Source organism: Geotrypetes seraphini, chromosome 1, assembly GCF_902459505.1.
Source record: "Geotrypetes seraphini chromosome 1, aGeoSer1.1, whole genome shotgun sequence".
NCBI classification, from domain to species: Eukaryota; Metazoa; Chordata; class Amphibia; order Gymnophiona; family Dermophiidae; genus Geotrypetes; species Geotrypetes seraphini.
In genome coordinates this window covers 141,616,554-141,638,341 of record NC_047084.1, presented here as the reverse complement: position 1 = coordinate 141,638,341, position 21,788 = coordinate 141,616,554, and the positions used below count along the sequence as shown (strand labels likewise).

The 21,788-nt window shown below is 44.5% G+C and overlaps 1 long non-coding RNA gene across 1 annotated transcript in view; it reads right to left on the bottom strand.

Annotated features, from left to right (window-relative positions):
• Positions 1–1,248: 1,248 nt before the first annotated feature.
• The window catches only part of LOC117357935, a 146,332-nt gene continuing 125,792 nt past the window's right edge, over positions 1,249–21,788 (bottom strand). Inside the window, exon 3 of the long non-coding RNA XR_004538905.1 lies at positions 1,249–1,375. This is a non-coding gene — a long non-coding RNA (uncharacterized LOC117357935). The remainder of the gene's footprint in view (positions 1,376–21,788) is intronic.

Here is a 21,788-nt window from a genome sequence, read left to right as displayed (position 1 = left end):
TAACTTTATTTTTATATACCGCCAGCTATCTTGCGACTTCTAGGCGGTTTACAATAAAAGAAACTGTGAATACAATGAAGGAAATGTAAATACAATAAAGAGAAACTTTACGTACAATGAATTAAAGAGTATAGCAGTGTACATCTCAATACCATAAGGGAAACTTTACGTACAATGGATTAAAGAGTATAGCAGTATACATCTCGTACAATGGATTAAAGAGTATAGCAGTATACATCTGATAATATTAATAATGTTAGCAACAGTTTGTGTGTTGCAAGGCCAGGAAGTGCCAAGCTGTTTGCACAGAAGTAGAAATGTTCCGTAAATTGAATAGAGTGTTCATAGTTAGTGGTTAGGGGTTGGGGTTAACAGTTTGCAAGATCAGGTATGTGATGATGTTACGAGGGGGGTTGATGTTCCGGTTCGTTGCCTAGGTATTTCAAGAATAGGTCAGTTTTTAGGTGTTTCCTGAATTAACTAATAGGCAGACTGGATGGACCATTCAGGTCTTTATCTGCCCTCATTTACTATGTTGCCATCGATGGATAATGTCTACAGTGGAAAAAAGTGCCGAATCTGAGTTGTGTGCTTTCCTAACACCATACTCAAATAAATCTTTCAACTCAGTTCGTGCACAGTCTCAATAATTTTAGCAGCTGCAGGAAGAAAGGAAGTAGGATGGTAATTGGTGTAAATTAATGGGTCTAATATATGTCCAGAATGACAAAATTGGCACTCGGCATTTGTTGCCTCCCACCCACTCTCAATACCTTGCAAGTATTACACAGACACGCTGTTCTTCGACAATATGTGGATTTATTAATGGCCACAGCCATAAATGCCCTACTACAGACATCATCTACAAACAGCGTTTTTACATCATCTGGGAAAATAATTGGATTGTCTTTCAGATTTGGGCGTAGAAGAGAACCAACACTGTGTAGTGGATGAACAAAAAAATAACAGACTATTAAATGCTGGAAATGCTCCTTGATGCCAGCAACAATGGATGAATCTGTTGCAGTAACAGTAAGATGCTTGAGCAACTGGGCCCATGATGGAAGGATGTTACAGGGGGTACGAGTTTGATCAATGGACAAGCCTCTTGTTGCCATACCAACATACCAAAACTTTAACCATGAACAATTTAGATACCAATGTATATCATCATATTCATTCACCTGAACATTTTATCGATATATATATATATACACCATAGGCACAACATCATATTGCTGCATCTCAGTCCTTACACCCATCAACTGATCCGTGTCTTGCCCAGCATCTCTGACTGGGCCACCGTTTTTCTCGTGGGAGAGCCATTCAAGCTGCCTCACCTTCTCCCCATCCTGTTCAAGGAGGGGCCCTCCACCTGTCATGCAAATGAGATAAAGGGAAGATAATTGATCATGTATAATCAATTCATCAATTCTAATATAATTCACAACTTCCAATAAAGGCCAAAATGGCATCCAATGTAACAAATCTAAATCAAATTATTTATTAAAGGTATCATAAATGTCCAAATTATGATAAGAATGGAGTCTTGGTCCTTATTGAGTATTCAAGAAAAAATGTAGTGGACATATAAATTTATACAGACTTCAATCTTGAGACCCTCTTATGATATATACCATTCCAGGTTCCTGTCTTGTATAGCGTTATAATCATTTATGTCCACCGCCCCCTAAGAAAATAAATATTTTCTTGTAAATTTATTTACTATGAATTACATTTAATATCCTATAATTATTATGATCACTCAATTTATTGGATTGACTATTACAAGGGCTAAACTTAAAAATTTGTTGAAAATGGAAGATTCCTAAATATATAAAGTGCTTGTGCATGAAACCTAATTAATTGGTGTACACAAAACCTAAATAATTGATGTAAGAAATATGAATTTAAATATAAATATAGAGTTCATCAGAATTCACAAGAATGTCACTATAAGTGAAAAAAACTAAAAAAACGTATTACTTAGGTTCTCTTAAACAATGTAAATGGAATATGAAGCTTGTATATGAAAAATGCAACACTTAGCTTGCTATATGGTGGGACCTGCCACCATCAACGTTGATATGGTGAGGAAACTCCCGACTCCCTTAGTTTATACAGGCGTTTCAACCCTAATACGGGTTTTTGAAGTCATGTCACAAGGCCTCCCCGCCGTCCAAGCCGCGAGAAAAGCAAGCCTCTGAGTGCTTACCTCACTTGCTTCTGCAAGGCTATATGTCACATCCTTTGCTATCAACGGTGTCAGGTCAAAAGCGCGCCGGGACAAAGGTGCGCCCAGACAATTGAGCGCAGCGCGCGCCGCAGCGCCACTTTAAATTACTGTTTTTAGTGCTCCGACGGGGGGGGGGGCGTGGGGGGAACCCCCCACTTTACTTAATAGACATCGCGCAACATTGTGGGGGCATTGTGGGGGGTGTGGGGGTTGTAACCCCCCACATTTTACTGAAAACTTCACTTTTTCCCTGTTTTTAGGGAAAAAGTTCAGTTTACAGTAAAATGTGGAGGGTTACAACCCCCCAAACCCCCCATAACGCCGGCGCGATGTCTATTAAGTAAACTGGGGGGGTTCCCCAACAAAACCCCCCGTCGGAGCACCTAAAAACTAATTTAGAGTGGTGCGGCGGCGTGCGCTTTTGTCTTTCGCGCCGTTGTCTATGAACCGCTATCAACAACTGTACGCAGTGCTCTTTTTATTACCTGTATGCTGTGCCTATGACCCCACTATGTTTTTTTCTGACGTTGCATCTACAACTGTGACTGGTTTCCCTTAGGGCGGGAGGGAGGGAACGCCGCGACGCTTCCATGACGAAGGCCGAACTGCAGCTTCCACTACAGTTCGGGTCGTCTCCCCTCGCTCACCCCGCCCCCTGTGCCTGCATCCCTGATTCTGATTGGCCCCCCCTCCTGAACCTATTTCTCGCTACCCCAATATCCCCTCCCCCTCCCTACCTCCCTTTCCCTTCCCCCCCTAGGCAACGGCCTTGGCCCTTTTGTCGCCACTGCCCCCTATACAGTGGGGCGCTTGCCTTTACATGCTTTTTTTTTTTTTTTTTTTACTATTCAAGGAGCGCAGCATTACCATTTTCCTGTCTTTATTTTGTGGGAAGGGTTTCTGTTTGGATGCATGCTGAGAAACCGGGTTGCAAAGCAAAATGTGTTGGAACCATATAGGATGTTTCTCCATTTGGGATTCCACTGAGCATTTCATTAGAAAAGAAAGGTTACAGCACGTCAACATTTTCACAAATGACCTTTTACTAGACTTCAAATTATGCTCGGCGCCTCTATGGATGCATTACCTGGCAAATTTAGCTCCTTCAAAACACAGTAACTCTTAGTCTTGGAGTTTAATAGCTAAAACTACAGAATCTTTTTGGTTCATTGAGAAAAGTATAAATACGGTATGTTACCAAGTAACATCTAAGTGAGATGCGTTCCAATTTAGACCCAGCATGTTCCTCTAGAACAGGGGTGTCCAACCTTTTGGCTTCCCTGGGCCGCATTGGCCGAAAATTGTTTTTGGGGCCGCACAAACGCGCAAATGCTGCAGCAAGACAGAGGAAGCCGGCAAGACGGTAAACACCAGGGGGCAGCAGAGGAAAACACTTCATCACCCTCGACTGGGGGCCACACAAAATACTTCACTGGGCTGCAGGTTGGACACCCTGCTCTAGAACTTTTTTTCATATCTGGTTTAACCCTTTCAACCTGTGATGCATATTTTTTCCCTTAGCATCTCGGCTTGAGCTGAAAGGTGAATAAGTTAGGAAAACCAGAGGGTTCCATGCACCATCTGCTTTCTGTATTTATTATTGCCCTTTGGTGACACGTGGTCATATACTACTTGGCTTGGAAAATCATGCTTCTTTCTTTTTTAGATCAACCTTTATTAAATTTTGACATCTTACAGAAAAATGCAGCACACAAATGTATTATAAACATATGTAAACATACATTCGAAAGTTCTTAACGAAAAACATGTCATTATCTACCCCTCCCTCCCTCCCTCCCACCCTAACCCAAACCCCCACCCTATCCCCCTCCCATATGTCTGGCAGGTCAATCATTCCATCACACATATTACTTAACGAAACCCTCTAAAGCAGTGTTCTTCAACCACCGGTCTATGGACCAGTGCCGGTCCACAGAAATTTCCTGCCGGTCCACAGGGCCAACATGTGCATCAGGCCCAAAACAGTGTTCTTCAACCGCCGGTCCACGGTGCGATCGATGCGGCGTTATTTTCGAGCCAACTCCCTCTTCCTAATTGACTCAGTAAACAAAGCCACGGGCAGCGGCTCCTACGTGCATCCTGCGCCTGTACCGGAAGCCTTCTCTCTGACGTTGCAACGTCAGAGGGAAGGCTTCCAGATGAGGCACGGGATGAGCAAGGTGCAATTAGTACTATTATGGGGGCGGGGTCTGGGGTGGAGATTGGGAAGAGATGGGTGGGATCTGGCCACGACTTAGCCCAGTGTTCTTCAACCGCCGGTCCACGGACCGATGCCGGTCCACAGAATAATTCTTTTATTTCTGCCGGTCCATAGGTGTAAAGATGTGCGCAGAATTGAATCGGTTCAGCGGACAGCCACCAGGATGATCTCGGGGCTCAAGGGTCTCTCGTACGAAGAGAGACTGAACAAATTGCAGCTCTACACTCTCGAGGAACGTAGGGAGAGGGGAGACATGATCGAAACATTTAAGTACCTCACGGGACGTGTCGAAGTGGAAGATGATATTTTCTTTCTCAAGGGACCCTCGGCCACAAGAGGGCACCCGCTCAAACTCAGGGGCGGAAAATTTCATGGCGACACCAGAAAGTATTTCTTCACAGAGAGAGTGGTTGATCATTGGAACAAGCTTCCAGTGCAGGTGATCGAGGCAGACAGCGTGCCAGACTTTAAGAATAAATGGGATAGCCATGTGGGATCCCTACAAGGGTCAAGATAAGGAAATTGGGTCATTAGGGCATAGACAGGGGGTGGGTAAGAAGAGTGGGCAGACTTGATGGGCTGTAGCCCTTTTCTGCCGTCATCTTCTATGTTTCTATGTTTAAAAAGGTTGAAAAACACTGCTCTAAAGGGCCCCAAATACTCTTAAATGATGCCATATTCCCTGATCTTTCAGCTAAATTAGCTTCATATTTATGAGGCACACAGTTTCCCACCAAAATTGAAAATTCATCAACGTGAAATCCTTCCAGTTCTCAACTATTGCAACTCCAGATAGTATCATGGACAATTTATTTTTATGTACTGTCAATAAGGTTGTTGATGTGGCCCGTGCTCCACATATCACCGTGCCATAAGAAAGAGGTATACAAACTTCCAATATGTTTTGTATTTTATTCCACACTTCCTGCCAGAATATTTGAACCAGTGGGCAGTAAAACAAAAGATGGTCAAGTGTATCCACTTCTTTCTTGCAGCTCCAACATGCATTGGACTTGTTGGCATCCAATTTCTGTAACTTAACCGGGGTCCACAATGTTTTTTTGCAGAACAAAGTAAAGAGTTTGTCTTAATGACACAAAAGCCGTACATCTTGTCCTTTGGGTCCATAACTTCTTCCAGTTTTCAGATGGAACAGAACATTGTAATTCTCTGGACCAAATAGACTGAAGTCCAGAAAGTGGTTTCTTATGTAGGTATGAGCATAGGAACTTATACCAGCTTGAAGCTTCATGACCTTGAACCCCCACAGTAGAGCATATAAACTAAACTAAACCTTAGGTTTGTATACCGCGCCATCTCCGCATGCGCAGAGCTTGGTACGGTTTACAGAGGTTAAGAGGAAAGGAATTACAAAGAAGGGATAGGAGAGGGACTGAGAGGATAGAGAGGGGCAGGGTACTAGAGAACGGGAGGCGATTAGATTTTTGAGAAGAGCCAAGTTTTCAAGCGTTTACGGAAGGATTGGAAGGAGCTAGAATTTCTGAGCGGGGATGAGAGGTTGCTCCAGAGTTCCGTGGTTCTGAAGGGGAGGGATGTTCCAAGTTTTCCTGCGCGGGATATACCTTTTATAGATGGGAAAGATAGTTTCAGTTTTTGGGAGGGTCTAGAAGAGAGCGGGTTTGAGGAATTCCAGAAGAGTGGGATAACGGGAGGAAGGACGCCATGTAGCATATAATAGGCAAGCTTGGTTGATCCTTTAAAGTATTAAGTGAAGGGAAACCAGCCTTAATAGCGGGTTGGAGTTTTAGCCATTTAAAACATTGTGAGAATTTCTGCTGCAAAGGCTGAAATGACATCAAGCATCCCTGACTCATCACACCTTGCAAGGTTCTAATTCCTGCTGGGCATCCAGATTTTCCAAAGGATCATAGAGCCATTGATGGTAATCGCAGGATTCAGCCGGAGGGATATTTGTGTAGAGCTTTTGATGGAAGTAACAAATCCAAAAACAACAATGCTTTCCACGTGGATTAAAAAATGTCATTGTCCCTGTTTATTTATTTAAAAATTTATATACCGCATAAAACTATGCGGTTAACATATTGATTACACACATAATATCCTGATCGCCCTTTAGTTGCATGCATATGAAGAAACAATAGACAGGCATCTTATCAATTAAACATTCAGGAGTAAAACTATAAAAGGTGCAAGACCAGACATTCGTTAGCATTGTATCTTACAGGAAGAACAGAAGTAGCAACATTTTCATAGGAAAGCATTAAGAAAAAGCTGTGTTTTTAACATTTTAGTAGATGACGGCAGATAAAGACCCGAATGGACCATCCAGTCTCTTTCCTGCACAAAATTGCAGCATGCCCGGCAGAGCATTCCAAAGTTTGACACCCACCACTTGAGGGAGAATAAGGAGTAATAATAATAATAACTTTATTCTTCTACTAGTGTTTAAGCCCGTTACATTAACGGGTGCTAGAATATATGCCTGTCTGTCTTTCTTTATTTATGTCTCTCTCCCTGTTCCTGTCTCTTTCTTCCTTCCTTTCTGTCTCTCTCCCTCCTACTATTTTTTCTCTCTCTCTCCCTGGCACCCTTTGTCTGTCTGTCTGTCTTTATTTCTGTCTGTCTCTCCCTGGCCTCCTTTGTCTGTCTGTATTTCTTTCTGTCTCTCCTCCCCCCCCCACTTTCCTTTGCAGAAGCAGCAGCGAGATTTCCGTTCCCTTCCAGGTCCCTGTGAAGCCCCCCCACACACACACACTTTCCTTTGCAGAAGCAGCAGCGTATTTCCCTTCCCCTCCAGGTCCCTGTGAAGCCCCCCCCACACTTTTCTTTACAGAAGCAGCAGCGGTATTTCAGTTCCCCTCCAGGTCCCTTTGAAGCCCCCCCCCCCCACACTTTCCTTTGCAGAAGCAGCTGCGTATTTCCCTTCTCCTCCAGGTCCCTGTGAAGCAATTCCCTTCTCTTACGTGAGCTGTCCTGCTCCGTTCAGCCCCTCCCTTCTCTTAATGCGATTTGGCCTCCTCCGTTCGGCCCCTCCTCCTTCCCTTCCCGCGGGCTGGCCTGCTGCGGCTGAAGGTTAGTTTTAAAAGTGCCGGTGGCGGCTCCTCTTACGCTGCTAATCCTCCTGAAGAGCAGCCTGCGATGGTGGCCGGCTTTAGGGAACCTCGCAGGCCGCTCTCCAGCCTCGGTAGCACGTTCCCTCTGACGCACGGGATCGCGTCAGAGGGAACGTGCTACCGAGTTGGAGAGCGGCCTGCGAGGTTCCCTAAAGCTGGCCACCATCGCAGGCTGCTCTTTACAGGAGGATCAGCAGCAGCAGCGGCGGCGGCGGCAAATGAGGGCCCAGGTGTGTTTCCTGCCGAGGACGCGGGCAGGAAGAGAGCTTGCCTGGCTCCAGGGTGAGTGAGGGCGGGAGGAGGGGAGTGGCCAGAGTGATCATTGGCCGGGTTCTAAAATGGAACACGGCCACGGATCACACACCACGGCGGCAGTAATCATGCTTTTTTAAAAGCGCATACGCCGCTAACCTTTTATTATATAGGATACCGCCATAGTCAAATGACTTCTAGGCGGTTCACACCGAAGAGAGCTGGACAATCAGCGAATTATAGAATGCAAATAGTGAAGGTACAACATAATACACATGAAATAGACAGAGGAAAAATATAAATTTGGTGTGGCTTCGGTTTAGGAGATGAATCTGTCAAACAGTACAGTTTCAATTGCTCTACGAAAGGCGTCGTAGGTCAGCCTGGCTCCATTGATGTAGTTACCCAGCCAAGACTGCTGTTTGCTTGCGCTTACTTGAAACATCAAAAGGTGAAGAATGAAAGTGAAGACCCCCATGAGACCCCAGAAGAAATGTTTAATACAGATATTGTGTTGCTGAATTGAACTTACATAAGCCTTATCAACAATGCAAAAAGTGCATATTTTCCTGTCAGCACAAATAATACTTCTACAAGAGGACTTCATCTCGGCCCTAGAAGCTAGCAAACACCTGCTGACTGACCACATTAGATGTTCTGGCACTTTCCAGGAAAGTGCTTGAGTCACAAGAAAACCAAACCACATGAATCTAGGTCAAAATGACTTACCAGAAATCATACTAACCGCAGGTGAAAAGAGCTGACAGATCTATAATCAAGCCTAGGAGGGAGGGGGGAGGGGCACACGCTCAGGAATTATTGATCTTAGTATTAAGAATGCATTGTCAGGGGAAATAAGAATGTCATATTTGGCACCAGGTGACATCATGCTTCATTATGGCTCAAAGAACCAATATGTATACTATCCAATCAACAATAATGACAAATGTGACAATCCAATAGAAAGTGAGTATGTAATTTGTAACCAGGTAGTACTCGTGACGGTGACGGGTCAAAATCGCGCGAGGACAAAGGCGCGCCGACAACCGAGCGTGGAAAACTGAGCGCAGGGCTTCATCGCGCCGAAGAAAACCCGTATTTTAAAGGGCTCTGACGGGCTGTGTGTGGGGGGAACCCCCCCCCCACTCTACTTAATAGGGATCGCGCTGCCTCACGCTGCCATGTTGGGGGGGGTTTGGGGAGTGTAACCCCCCACATTATACTGAAAACTTAACTTTTTCCCTAAAAAACAGGGAAAAAGTTGTTTCCAGTATAATGAGGGGGTTTACAACGCCCCAAACCCCCCTCAACGCCAGCGCAATCTCTATTAAGTAAAGTGGGGGGGGTTCCCCACCAACACCCCCCGTCGGAGTCCTTTAAAATACGGTTTTTCTTCGGCGTGATGAAGTCCTGTGCTCAGTTGTCCGCGCTCGGTTCTCGGCGCACCTTTGTCCTCGCGCGCTTTAGAGTATGAACCACTCGTGACTTTAGGCTATTGTACCAGAGTATAAAAGCAGTAGCCCAGCTGGCTTAAGCTTCAGAACGGATTGGGCGACACATGACATACCGGTACTCTGTGTAAGCTCCTCCGTTAGCATAACTTGCTGATCCTATATCCTATCTGGAAACTATTATTTTATACTAGCTGATGGCCCGGCGTTGCACGGGTATTTAATTATAGCAATAACACTGTAAATGGATTCAAATAAAGATACTTTATAGTGGTGAATGAAAATATTTTTTTACTTTATAAAAAGTACAATATTCAAATTATAATGTGAAATATTTGACAAAATGAATACAATACAACTAACACAAAACTTGATTATAAACAACATTTTTAGTTTCACCTCCAGGAGCAAAAACATGTACATTATTGGGTGAACCCACCCTTCCCACGTGTGCAGGTGGGCCGCGAGACCCCCAGAACATATCACCCCAGGTAGTGAGGGATCTGCATACCAAGTTTCGTTCAAATCGGTCCCACAGCTTTTTACATTTTTTCCATTGACTTGAATGGGTGAAATCTGATTTTCTGTTTGTAGCTCCGCCCACGTGTGCAGGTGGGCCGCGAGACCCCAAGAACATATCACCCCCGGTAGTGAGGGATCTGCATACCAATTTTCGTTCAAATCGGTCCCACAGCTTTTTACATTTTTTCCATTGACTTGAATGGGTGAAATCTGATTTTCTGTTTGTAGCTCCGCCCACGTGTGCAGGTGGGCCGCGAGACCCCAAGAACATATCACCCCAGGTAGTGAGGGATCTGCTTACCAAGTTTCGTTCAAATCGGTCCCACAGCTTATTACATTTTTTCCATTGACATGAAAGGGTGAAATCCGATTTTCTGCTTGTAGCTCGGCCAACGTGTGCAGGTGGGCCTGAAGACCCCCAGAACATATCACCCCAGGTAGTGAGGGATCTGCATACCAAGTTTCGTTCAAATCGGTCAAGCCGTTTTTGAATTAATGTGAGAATGGCATCTTTTTACATTTTTTCCATTGACATGAATGGGTGAAATCTGATTTTCTGTTTGTAGCTCCGCCCACGTGTGCAGGTGGGCCGCGAGACCCCCAGAACATATCACCCCAGGTAGTGAGGGATCTGCATACCAAGTTTCGTTCAAATCGGTCCCACAGCTTTTTACATTTTTTCCATTGACTTGAATGGGTGAAATCTGATTTTCTGTTTGTAGCTCCGCCCACGTGTGCAGGTGGGCCGCGAGACCCCCAGAACATATCACCCCCGGTAGTGAGGGATCTGCATACCAATTTTCGTTCAACTCGGTCCACAGCTTTTTACATTTTTTCCATTGACTTGAATGGGTGAAATCTGATTTTCTGTTTGTAGCTCCGCCCACGTGTGCAGGTGGGCCGCGAGACCCCCAGAACATAACAACCCAGGTAGTGAGGGATCTGCATACCAAGTTTCGTCCAAATTGGTCACAGTGAGAATGTCAGCTTTTTACATTTTTTCCATTGACATGAATGGGTGAAATCTGATTTTCTGTTTGTAGCTCCGCCCACATGTGCAGGTGGGCCGCGAGACCCCCAGAACATAACAACCCAGGTAGTGAGGGATCTGCATACCAAGTTTCGTCCAAATTGGTCACAGTGAGAATGGCAGCTTTTTACATTTTTTCCATTGACATGAATGGGTGAAATCTGATTTTCTGTTTGTAGCTCCGCCCATGTGTGCAGGTGGGCCGCGAGACCCCCAGAACATATCACCCCAGGTAGTGAGGGATCAGCATACCAAGTTTAGTTCAAATCGGGCAAGCCGGTTTTGCGGAGGCAGTTTTTTACATTTTTTCCATTGACATGAATGGGTGAAATCTGATTTTCTGTTTGTAGCTCCGCCCAGGTGTGCAGGTTGGTCGCGATACCCCCAGAACATATCACCCCACGTAGTGAGGGATCTGCATACCAAGTTTCGTTCAAATCGGGCAAGCCGTTTTTGCGTTGGCAGCTGTTTTACATTTTTTCCATTGACATGAATGGGTGAAATCTGATTTTATGTTTGTAGCTCCGCCCACATGTGCAGGTGGGCCGTGAGACCCCCAGAACATATCACCCCAGGTAGTGAGGGATCCGCATACCAAGTTTCGTTCAAATCGGGCAAGCCGGTTTTGCGGAGGCAGTTTTTACATTTTTTCCATTGACATGAATGGGTGAAATCTGATTTTCTGTTTGTAGCTCCGCCCAGGTGTGCAGGTTGGCTGCGATACCCCCAGAACATATCACCCCAGGTAGTGAGGGATCTGCATACCAAGTTTCATTCAAATCGGGCAAGCCGTTTTTGCGTTGGCAGCTCTTTACATTTTTTCCATTGACATGAATGGGTGAAATCCGATTATCTGTTTGTAGCTCCGCCCACGTGTGCAGGTGGGCCGCGAGACCCCCAGAACATATCATCCCGGGTAGTGAGGGATCTGCATACCAAGTTTCGTTCAAATCGGTCAAGCCGTTTTTGCGTGATCGCGGCACATACATACATACATCCGATTTTATATATATAGATACGGTGTGTGATAGGTAGCCAGTGGGCTTCTTTCAAAAGGGGGTTACATGATTATATTTCCCTAACTTATGTATGAATTTTATTGCCGTGTTTTGGATGAGCTGTAGACGTCGTAATTCTTTTTTGTGGATTCCGTTGTAAAAAGAATTGCAGTAATCAAGATGAGAGATAACTAATGAACAAGGGTTGTAATAGCTTTAGTTTCGAGGATAGAAGTTAAAGAGCGAATAAGCCGGAGTTTATAAAAGCAGATTTTTACCACAGAACTAATCTGATCATGAAAAGTTAAATCTTTGTCTATGATTATGCCAAATAGTTTTATTTTTGTTTCCATTTTTACGGGGTAAGATTTAATGAGCATCTTTCCTTTTATTATTTCGTTGTTCACCTCTTTAAGGAGCATTGCTATAGATCCCCTGCAGCTCCTGATTGGTGAGGCCCGACTTTAGTATAGGAAGAGGCGGTCGGAGCACACCGCAAATAATTTCCTTCATTCGCGGCGCTCCGGCTGCCCTCTCCTGGTTCTCTGGCTACCCTCTCCTGCCCAGTCATTCGCGATCAGAAAATACCGTGAATGACCGGGACCACGAATCGCGGACCGTGAATTTGTGGGGCAGCACTGTATATAAAATCAAAGAAGCCTTAAAAAATCATAAAATCAATTAATGCACCCTTATTCTAGCTGTCTAGTCTTCATTTTCACTGAAAAAAATCCCTTCTTCCCTATCAAATAAGAAATAAATTGCCGGAAGCAGCAAAGCATATAAATGCATAAATCCATTTTTGAAGGAAGGCTAGATCTTTCGAGTGTCCTACCCAATGAGCTAGGCTCCTATAGAGGACGGTCATAAATAACTTTGAAATATTCTACTGTGATAGCAACAAGCCGTACAGCTCTACAGATCAGGTCATGGTGGAATTAGAGTTCCCTTGCTTGATGATTTTAGAAAATTGCTTGGCAATCGAACAAAGGGAAAAAGGGCAACCTGGTGAACGCAGGCTAATTGCTTCTTGTTGTATATCCAGATAATACACCCCTGATCATTTTAAATGAAGTCTTGGAAGCATGCGCTCTTTCCCCGTGCTTATTAAGCTGGTCCCTAACTATAGTGCTGCAGAGAGCTTTATTGAGGGAATAGTCTGCATGTCTAATTCTTAATGTCAGGTGGTGGGAGCAGTGATTTTTAATTATGCTGTTTCTTTTTATTTCTTCAGGTTGCTAGATCAGGTGAAGCCTGTGTTGATTGGATCTAATGTCTTAGAACTCAACCCTATTATTAATCATCGTCCTCTTCTTCACTCTACCAGTTCTTACAAGAATAATCCTCGGGTTGCAGTCCACAGATTGTACATAAGAACATAAGAATTGCCATACTGGGACAGACCAAGCCCAGTATCCTGTTTCCAACAGTGGCCAGCCCAGGTCTCAATTACCTGGCAGAAACCTAAAGAGTAGCAACATTCCAGAGCTGAGATTGTGATGTCATAATGCTTCATTCCACCAATGCCTAAGAGCCAACCTCATCAGTGATGTCACAATGGCTTGATTGTCCTATACTTGGCTCACATAAGAATTGCCATACTGGGACAGACCAAAGGTCCATCAAGCCCAATATCCTGTTTCCAATAGTGGCCAACCTAGGTCCCAAGTACCAGACAGAAACCTAAAGAGTAGCAACATTCCAGAGCTGAGATTGTGATGTCATAATGCCTCATTCCACCAATGCCTAAGAGCCAACCTCATCAATGATGTCACAATGGCTTGATTGTCCTATACTTAAGAACATAAAAGTTGCCATACTGGGTCAGACCGAAGGTCCATCAAGCACAGTATCCTGTTTCTAATAGTGGCCAACCCAGGTCGTAAGTACCCAATTAGATCAAAAGTAGTAAAACAGGTTTTATGCTGCTTATCTTAGGAATAAGTAGTGGATTTCCCTAAGGCTTCTAAAATGGTGCGTGGTCTTTGTCATAAGGTGTATGGCAGAGGTGTCCAAAGTCCCTCCTCGAGGGCCAAATCCAGTCGGGTTTTTGGGATTTCCCCAAAATAGGCATTGAAAGCAGTACATGCACATAGATCTCATGCATATTCATTGGGGGAAATCCCGAAAACCCGACTGGATTCGGCCCTCGAGGAGGGACTTTGGACACCCCTGGTGTATGGGGACAGACTTAAAGATCTCAATCTGTATACTTTGGAGGAAAGGCAGGAGAGGGGAGATATGATAGAGACATTTAAATACCTACATGACGTAAATGTGCATGAGTCGAGTCTCTTTCATTTGAAAGGAAGCTCTGGAATGAGAGGCATAGGATGAAGTTAAAAGGTGATAGGCTCAGGAGTGGAGACATGGTGCAGACGGCATTTTTTTGCTACTTCAGCTTGCCTGCGGTGTTCTTTGCTCACACGTTTAAAGACAATAGACTATTTTCAGTCCATTGAACATCAGTTTTTGTTTTCATCGGTGGATCATCGGGTCTCCTCATTTTTCTTTATTGGGCAGACTAGATGAGCCATTTGGCCTTTATCTGCCATCATGTTTCTATAACCATAAAGCCCTATGACCTCACAATGCAGGTGTAAAGAGCCTTAGCCTATAGGAAGAGGAGATGCAAATGTTAAGAGCCTTAGCCAATAAGGAGAGAGATAATGGTTACTGCAGATGGGCATTTTTTTTGCTACTTCAGCTTGTCTGTGGTGTTCTTTGCTCACCTGTTTAAAGACAATAGACTGTTTTCAGTTCAAATCTTTATATGTGAGTTTGCAAACCATTGGACCCCTGAGGAAGGCGTGTTCGCCGAAACACGGACCGTGTAGGGTCCGGTTGGATTTTTATCACTGTATTTTTTATCATTGTACTTTTTTCATTGAATTTTCATGGTTTTATATGTCAGTATTTAATAAATTATTTCCAGAACATCTGTATCCACTGTTTTTTGGGTTTTTTGGGGTTTTTTTTAAGACTGTTCTAGAGGGTCACCGCTACCACACTCAGGGCTCCTTTTACAAAGGTGCGCTAGCGTTTTTAGCACGCGCTATAGCGCACGCTACCCGAAAAACTACCGCCTGTTCAAGAGGAGATGGTAGCGGCTAGCGTGCGTGGCATTTTAGCGCATGCTATTCTGCGCATTAAGGCCCTAACGCACTTTTGTAAAAGGAGCCCTCAAATACAAAGTCCAATTAGGGGCTGATTCTGTATAGGATGCTGGTCTCAGCAGCCACCTATGAAGCAGCTGAGAATCGCACACTGGCATCCTATACAGAATCGTATCTTGTCTTTAAAAAAAAATAGATGCCTTACCCCCAATTTTCTAACCCGCACTCATGTCACCGGCACCAGGTACAGAATTGTGCCTTCATAACCGAGGGATCCCCTGCCATCTGCTGATCGCAGCAAGAGGATCCCTGATCATCTGAGCCGGCAGGCCTCCTCAAACCTGAATCTTCGAGGAGTCCTGCTGACTCAGCTGATTGGAGGGGGAAATACCCCTGCCATGATTAGCTGAGCCGGCTGCAGCAGGGGACCCCCCCTGACAAGTACCCCTGAATTTGGCAGGAGGGTTGACCACCCCCTCCTCCTGCCGACCCCTCAGAACTCATGAACCCCCCTCCCCCAAAGTAGCCTAGCAGGAGGGATGCTCACTCTCTCCTGCCATCACCCCCCCCAAACCCTGACACTCCCACCAGAACCCCTGACACCTTGTGAACCTCGCCGCACCCGACACATCCCAAACCTACAGACAATTCTATCTACCTCAGCCTAACCAAGAAAAGCCTCCACAGACTTCAGCGGATTCAGAACGCCGCAGCTAAGCTTGTTTTTGCGAAAAGCAAATTTGATCACGTCTCACCACTCCTGTCTAAGCTCCATTGGCTCCCAGTAATCCCCAGGATCCACTTCAAATGTGCGTGTCTGGCCTACAAGATCCTACATGGCATCCTTCCTGCCGTTATCCCTCTATCCTGGAACTCCCCAACCCCTACTTCCTCCAGATCCTCCCAAATTTTTAAACTATCCTTCCCTTCCATAAAAGGTATTTCCCATGTAGGCAAACTTGGGTCATCCCTCCCCTTTAGAATCACTGAGATCTGGAATAACCTCACCTCCCCTCTCCAAACCTCAAGCTCCCTCCAACTCTTCCGCAAACACCTAAAAACCTGGCTATTCTCAAAACTGTAACACTTCCCCCCTCTTAGGCCTCTCACCTTCCCCCTTTACACCTAACTTTTTAATCTCTCCACTGTAGTTCCTCTCTCATCTTTCTTCCTGTAAACCGTGCCGAGCTCCGCATTCGTAGAGATGGTGCGTTATATAAACCCAAGGTTTAGTTTAGTTTAGTAGACAATCTTTTCTTTCACTTTTGTGTCCAGTGTTGACACTGAGCGTCCGTCCGCCTGAAGCATTGCCTGTCATTCACGAATTTTAAGGATTTTATACAACTCCGTTGTATTCCACATGGTTCTCTATTAGTGAAGCACAGGACAACCCGGACCCCTGAAGAAGGAGTGTTTCTCAGTGTTGGGTCTGGCCTCCATGTATACGAGAGCCATCCTTTCGAAAATAACATTTTACTGACTTTTAATAAAGGTTCCTGGACCTTGTACATTCCTCTCTGCAGTTTCTTTTTGCGTTTGGTGCACTGGATTCTGGAACAGGCTACCGAAATCAGTGAATCAAGTTCCGTCTCTGGCAGGTTTCAAATCCAAGCCAAAATCCCACTTTTTGAGGTTGCTTTTATCTCCTAACTCCAGCTCACCTGTAAAGTACCCATGTCTATTTTATGATAATAATAATAATAATTTATTTTTATATACTGCCTAACCAGCAGTTCATAGCGGTTTACACAATAGGCACTCAGCATACAATATAATAATATCATACATAATAAAATTCTAAGTAACTAATATAAGCATTAAAACTAATGAATTAAAAAAACCACAATATAAACTGTAATTCTCTACCTCAGTTGTCCTTTTTGTCTGTCCTGTCATTTAGGGCTAGCCCACTTTACCTTTCCGGTCCGTGTCCGATCCTATGCGGTCGCTGGCCGGCCGACTGATTCACCATTAGTCTCCATGCAAATTAGCCCGATCGGATGCCCGCCTCTTACCGACCCCACAGATCGCAGAAGAGCGATCCTGCACATGTGCAGACCATCTTGTTTGCTTGTAGATGGTCTGTGCATGCTCCATGGGATTCTGAACACGGACCGGTTTGCTGAAATTTAGTAGCCGAGGTTCACCCCGCACTTGCAAATAGGAAACACTGGGATAACCTTTAGGAACAGACAAGGGGGGTGGGCTGCTGTTTCCTCACTCCAGCGTGCAATGAGGTTGGGTGCCTGCGAGCAGAGGAGGAAAGATTTTTTTTTTTGAGAGCTGTGAAACTTTTCGCGAGCCCGTTTACTCTCCCGTTTACCTTCCCCTCAGTGCGAGCCCATGGTTTTAAACCCGCGGGTTTAAAGCGGGGCTGCACTGAAGGGAAGGGGAGGCTAGCCTGGGACACGGGAGAGTAAAATGGGCTCGCAAAAAAGTTTCAGCTCGGGAGGATGGGGAGGAGGCCATGCCCTGAGAAGCGTGTGAGAGAGCCGAGGCTTTTTAGGAGCCAGCAAGAGTCGGGGGCAGCAAGAGCAAGGCGGCAAGACAGGAGAATTGGGGCTGAGCAGGGCGGCAGAAAGGCAGGAGAATCGGGGCTGACGGCAGGGTTTTTTGCACAGGCGACTGGTCCTTGGCACTTGCTTGTTTTTGGATGGGCTAGCCCAGTCGGTGTGCCTGCTTTGTGTTAGTGAATCGCAGTCCTTCCTACGTGCATGCCGTGTCCCCTCATTTGCATGCGCGGATCGGAGGATGATCGGCCACAATTTTAGTGAATTGGCTCAGCGGGAAATCGAGTCCCAAAGGGGTTGCAAACCGATCGGTACACGATCGGTTTGCTTAGTGAATCTAGCCCTTTGATTATAAACTTTGTTGAGCAGGGATTATCGCTTAATGGTTAATATAATGTGTGCATCTGGCAGTGCTATAGAAATGATTAGTAGTAGCAGTAGTCAAGGGAGAGGTGTACTTTTGATAGAGAAAGCATAAGAAGAAATAGGGGATGAATGTGAAGAGTGTAATAGATTTGGAGGGGGTTCCGTTGTCATTTGTTCTCAGAAATCCAATCAGCAGCCAAAGCAAGTTTCTTAGAAACAGAGCTAACACCGGAAGAAAGAGAATCAAGGGGGAAGAGAAGTTGAATTCTTCTACATAAATAAATGTGAACCCAAGTTATGGACGAAGTAGAGCAATATATTGAAATAAAACTAAGCATAAATGAAATAACTTTAACTTTATTCTTCTATACCGCCACAATCTTGCGACTTCTAGGCGGTTTAGAATCAAGGAATATGAACGTTCAGCGAGTTACAATATGCAGATGATCAGAGGAAATACAGAGTGCAGAAATTTTAAGAAAGCAAAAATATAAATATATAGTTTGCTGAGTGAGAATATAGGTTATACAGTTTGCTAAGAAATTTCTGAGTGGACCTGTTAGGAAAAGGTAACGCATTTCAAAGAATACAGCGAAAAATTACAATATGATAATAACAGTTTATATAAATCGCTGAACCGTGAAGTTCCATGCAGACTTATGAGGGGAGAGAGGGAATGGATAAGAGATTGGGAGGACCTTTATTGTGGAGAGAGAGAAGAGCGGGTCAGTTGTCTAGGTATTTCAGGAACAGGTGTGCTTTTAGGCGCTTCCTGAACTCCTCATAAGTGGTTAGTGAAAGCAATTGATCTAGGTCTTTACCCCATATGGCAGCTTGGTGTGAGAGAAAGTATTCATGGTGTTTTTTCAGTTTGCAACTTCTAACTGGAGGGGAAACGAAGCTTGAATGTGCTTCTCTTGCGTCTGTTGGTGGAAAAGGAGAAAAGGTCCGTTTTGTATTTGGGGGCTAGTCCATATAGTACTTTGAAGCAGAGGCAAGCGAATTTAAACTTTACGCGTGCTTCAGTCGGCAGCCAGTGCAACGGCCGGTAATAAGGTGTCACGTGGTCAAATTTCTTCAGCCCGAAGATAAGTCTGACTGCTGCATTTTGCATTAATTGAAGACGTCGCATATTCTTTTGGGAGGTTGCTAAATAGGCGATGTTGCAGTAGTCAAGTTGACTTAGTACGAGGGATTGCACTAGGATTCTGAATGCTGACATATCGAAATGTGCTTTAATGGATCTAAGTTTCCAGAGAGTGAAAAAACCCTTTCTGATTACGGAGTCCACCTGGTCTTTCATGGTTAAGCATTGATCCAGAGTTACACTCAATATCTTCATGGTGGGCTGAATGGGGTAACTAAGTTTGTTGATGCTTAGCGGGGTTTTGTTGTCAAGCAGGTGTGGAGAGGCAACGAAAAATTTTGTTTTTTCTGGATTGAGTTTGAGCTTGAAATCTGTCATCCATTGTTCCATCTCATTTATGGCTTCTGATGCCTTGGGAATGGTTTCCGATATAGAGTTAGCAAATGGGATGATGATCGTGAAATCATCTGAGTAACTGAATAGTTTTATTCCCATTTGGGTTAGTTGCAAGTCCAATGAGGACATGTAGACATTGAAAAGCAGAGGGGAGAGCGGGGAACCTTGTAGCACACCGGATGAGTTGCTCCAGATATCGGAGTGATCATGGTTGAAGCGTACCTGGTAGGTGTGGGATGTAAGGAAGCCACGAAACCAGTTCAACACCTCATCCCTGATACTAATGGCGTTTGGGCATTGTAGCATTTTCCCATGGTCTACCAGATCAAATGCAGAGCTCATATCGAATTGCATGATCAGGGCGTTGAGGCCCTTGCTAAATAATAGGCGCAAATAGTCTAAGATAGCAGCGATTACTGTCTCCGTACTGAATAAAGGTCTAAAACCGGATTGAGTTTCATGTAGGAGCGAGAACTGATTAAGATATTCCATTAATTGGGTGTGAACCAAACCTTCCATGATTTTTACAATAAATGGGATAGATGCTATAGGTCTGTAGTTGGTTATTAGTGCTGATGATTCTTTTCTATTTTTTGGGATGGGGGTTATTATTATATGACCGTTTTTTAGGTTGTGGGCTAAGTAGTGTAGCAATGATAGTTTAAATTCTAGTGATGCCACTTTTATAATGTTCGGGGGGCACGTATCTAGAACGCAGTGAGATTTAGAGTATTTGTTGTATAGTTTAGTGTAGTTATTCCATTCTAAATCATGAAAGGAACTTCAGATCATGTCTATTGGTATTTCATTGTCTTGTGAGTTAGCTATTTGGTGATCACTAGGGATGTTTGTTAAACAGTTATTTCTTAGGTTTTTAATTTTAGATTCAAAATGTAGCGCTAGGTCTTTCGCAGAGGGTAACTTCGTGTGGTGTACGGGTATAGTGTAGCGAGTGATGTCAAATAGATTTGTGGTTAGGTTGAACAATTCTTTTGTATTGATTCCTTGTGAACCAATGCAAGATAGGTTGATTTTGGCAGAGTAGAATGTTTTACGTTTGTCTTTTATCAGTTGTTTGTAGATTTTTATGTTGGCTCTCCAACAATGCATGATTGTTTTTTAAATTAGCTTTCGGAGGTCGCTCTTCTTTAGATCAGAAATAAGAAAATGTTGACAAATATCAGTATCCTCTATAATAAAACCCTAAGCGCGCATGCACACTTACGATTCCTTGATCCCTGCCGCCGTTATTTGTGACTCCGTGGCCGTATTCTATTTGCAGCGCATGTGGCTGTTTGCGGTGTGTGGCGCACGCGGCTATTCCAGTGGGTTACACGAAAAAAAAACCGCTGCCCACAGAGACAAACAGGAAGCGAAGGACCGGAAATCTAAGCAAATCGAGGACCCTGGAGCAGGAGGACAGGGAGAGAGTGTGAGCGCTGGAGATAGCTCCACATAAGGGAAAAGGAAGGGATAATGGCTACTGTTGGAAAGGGGGAGCAGGGAATGGGTGCTGTTGAACAGGGGGGAGGTAAAAGTTAGGGAGAAGCGCTACTGCTGGACAGGGGGAGCAGGGAAGAGGTGCTGCTAGATGGGGGGAGGTAAAACCAAAGGAGATGGGCTACTGCTGAACAGGGGGAGCAGTGAAGGGGTGCTGCTAGACAGGGGGGAGGTAAAAATAAGGGAAAAGGCCTACTGCTAGACAGTGGTAGCAGAGAAGGGATGGGTGTTGCTGAACAGGGGGGAAGAAAAAAGTAAGGAAGAAGGGCTAAAAAAACTAGTATGTATGAAAACAATAAAAGCATTCCAATGTCAGTCTCACAGGAAAAGGGAAGGGGTGGGGAAGGTAAGAAACAGGAAGGGCTGGGTGGGTGAGACACAGAAAGAGATGGATGAGTGATAAGATGACAAAACAGTATAATTTTATGGTTTTTGTAATGCGATAGAAAACCAAGATCTGTACTAAGTCCTGTCTGCTGGATGTCAAAATATTTTATCATTTTGATTTCTAAGGTCTTACATTCCCGGATTGTCTTAAAATTTCCTTTTAGTATTCTCACCATAAAATCTTTGATGCAGTGTTCTGGCCTTCTGAAGTGTTGTCCGACAGAAGTGATATCCTGGTTGGCGTTGCAACGCTTAATATGACATCGGTGTAGATGGATTCTAGTGGCGTTGGGCCTGTTTCTCCAATATAGCACCCTTCTTGACTCTTATTTGCACTGAATGATATAAACCGCATTAGAAGATAAGCATTGTAGGATCCTTTTGTGCCAAATTGTTTTTCACATGTTCGTGACTGTTGGGAGAAGAAGCCTAGTGGTTAGAGCTACAGTCTCAGCACCCTGAGGTTGTGGGTTCAAATCCCACACTGCTCCTTGTGGCCCTGGGCCAGTCCCTCAGGGGCCCTTTTACTAAGGCAAGCTAGCTGTTTTATCGTGCTAAACGCTAATGTGTCCATAGACTATAATGGCACACCTTAATAAAAGGACTCCTTAATTCTCCATT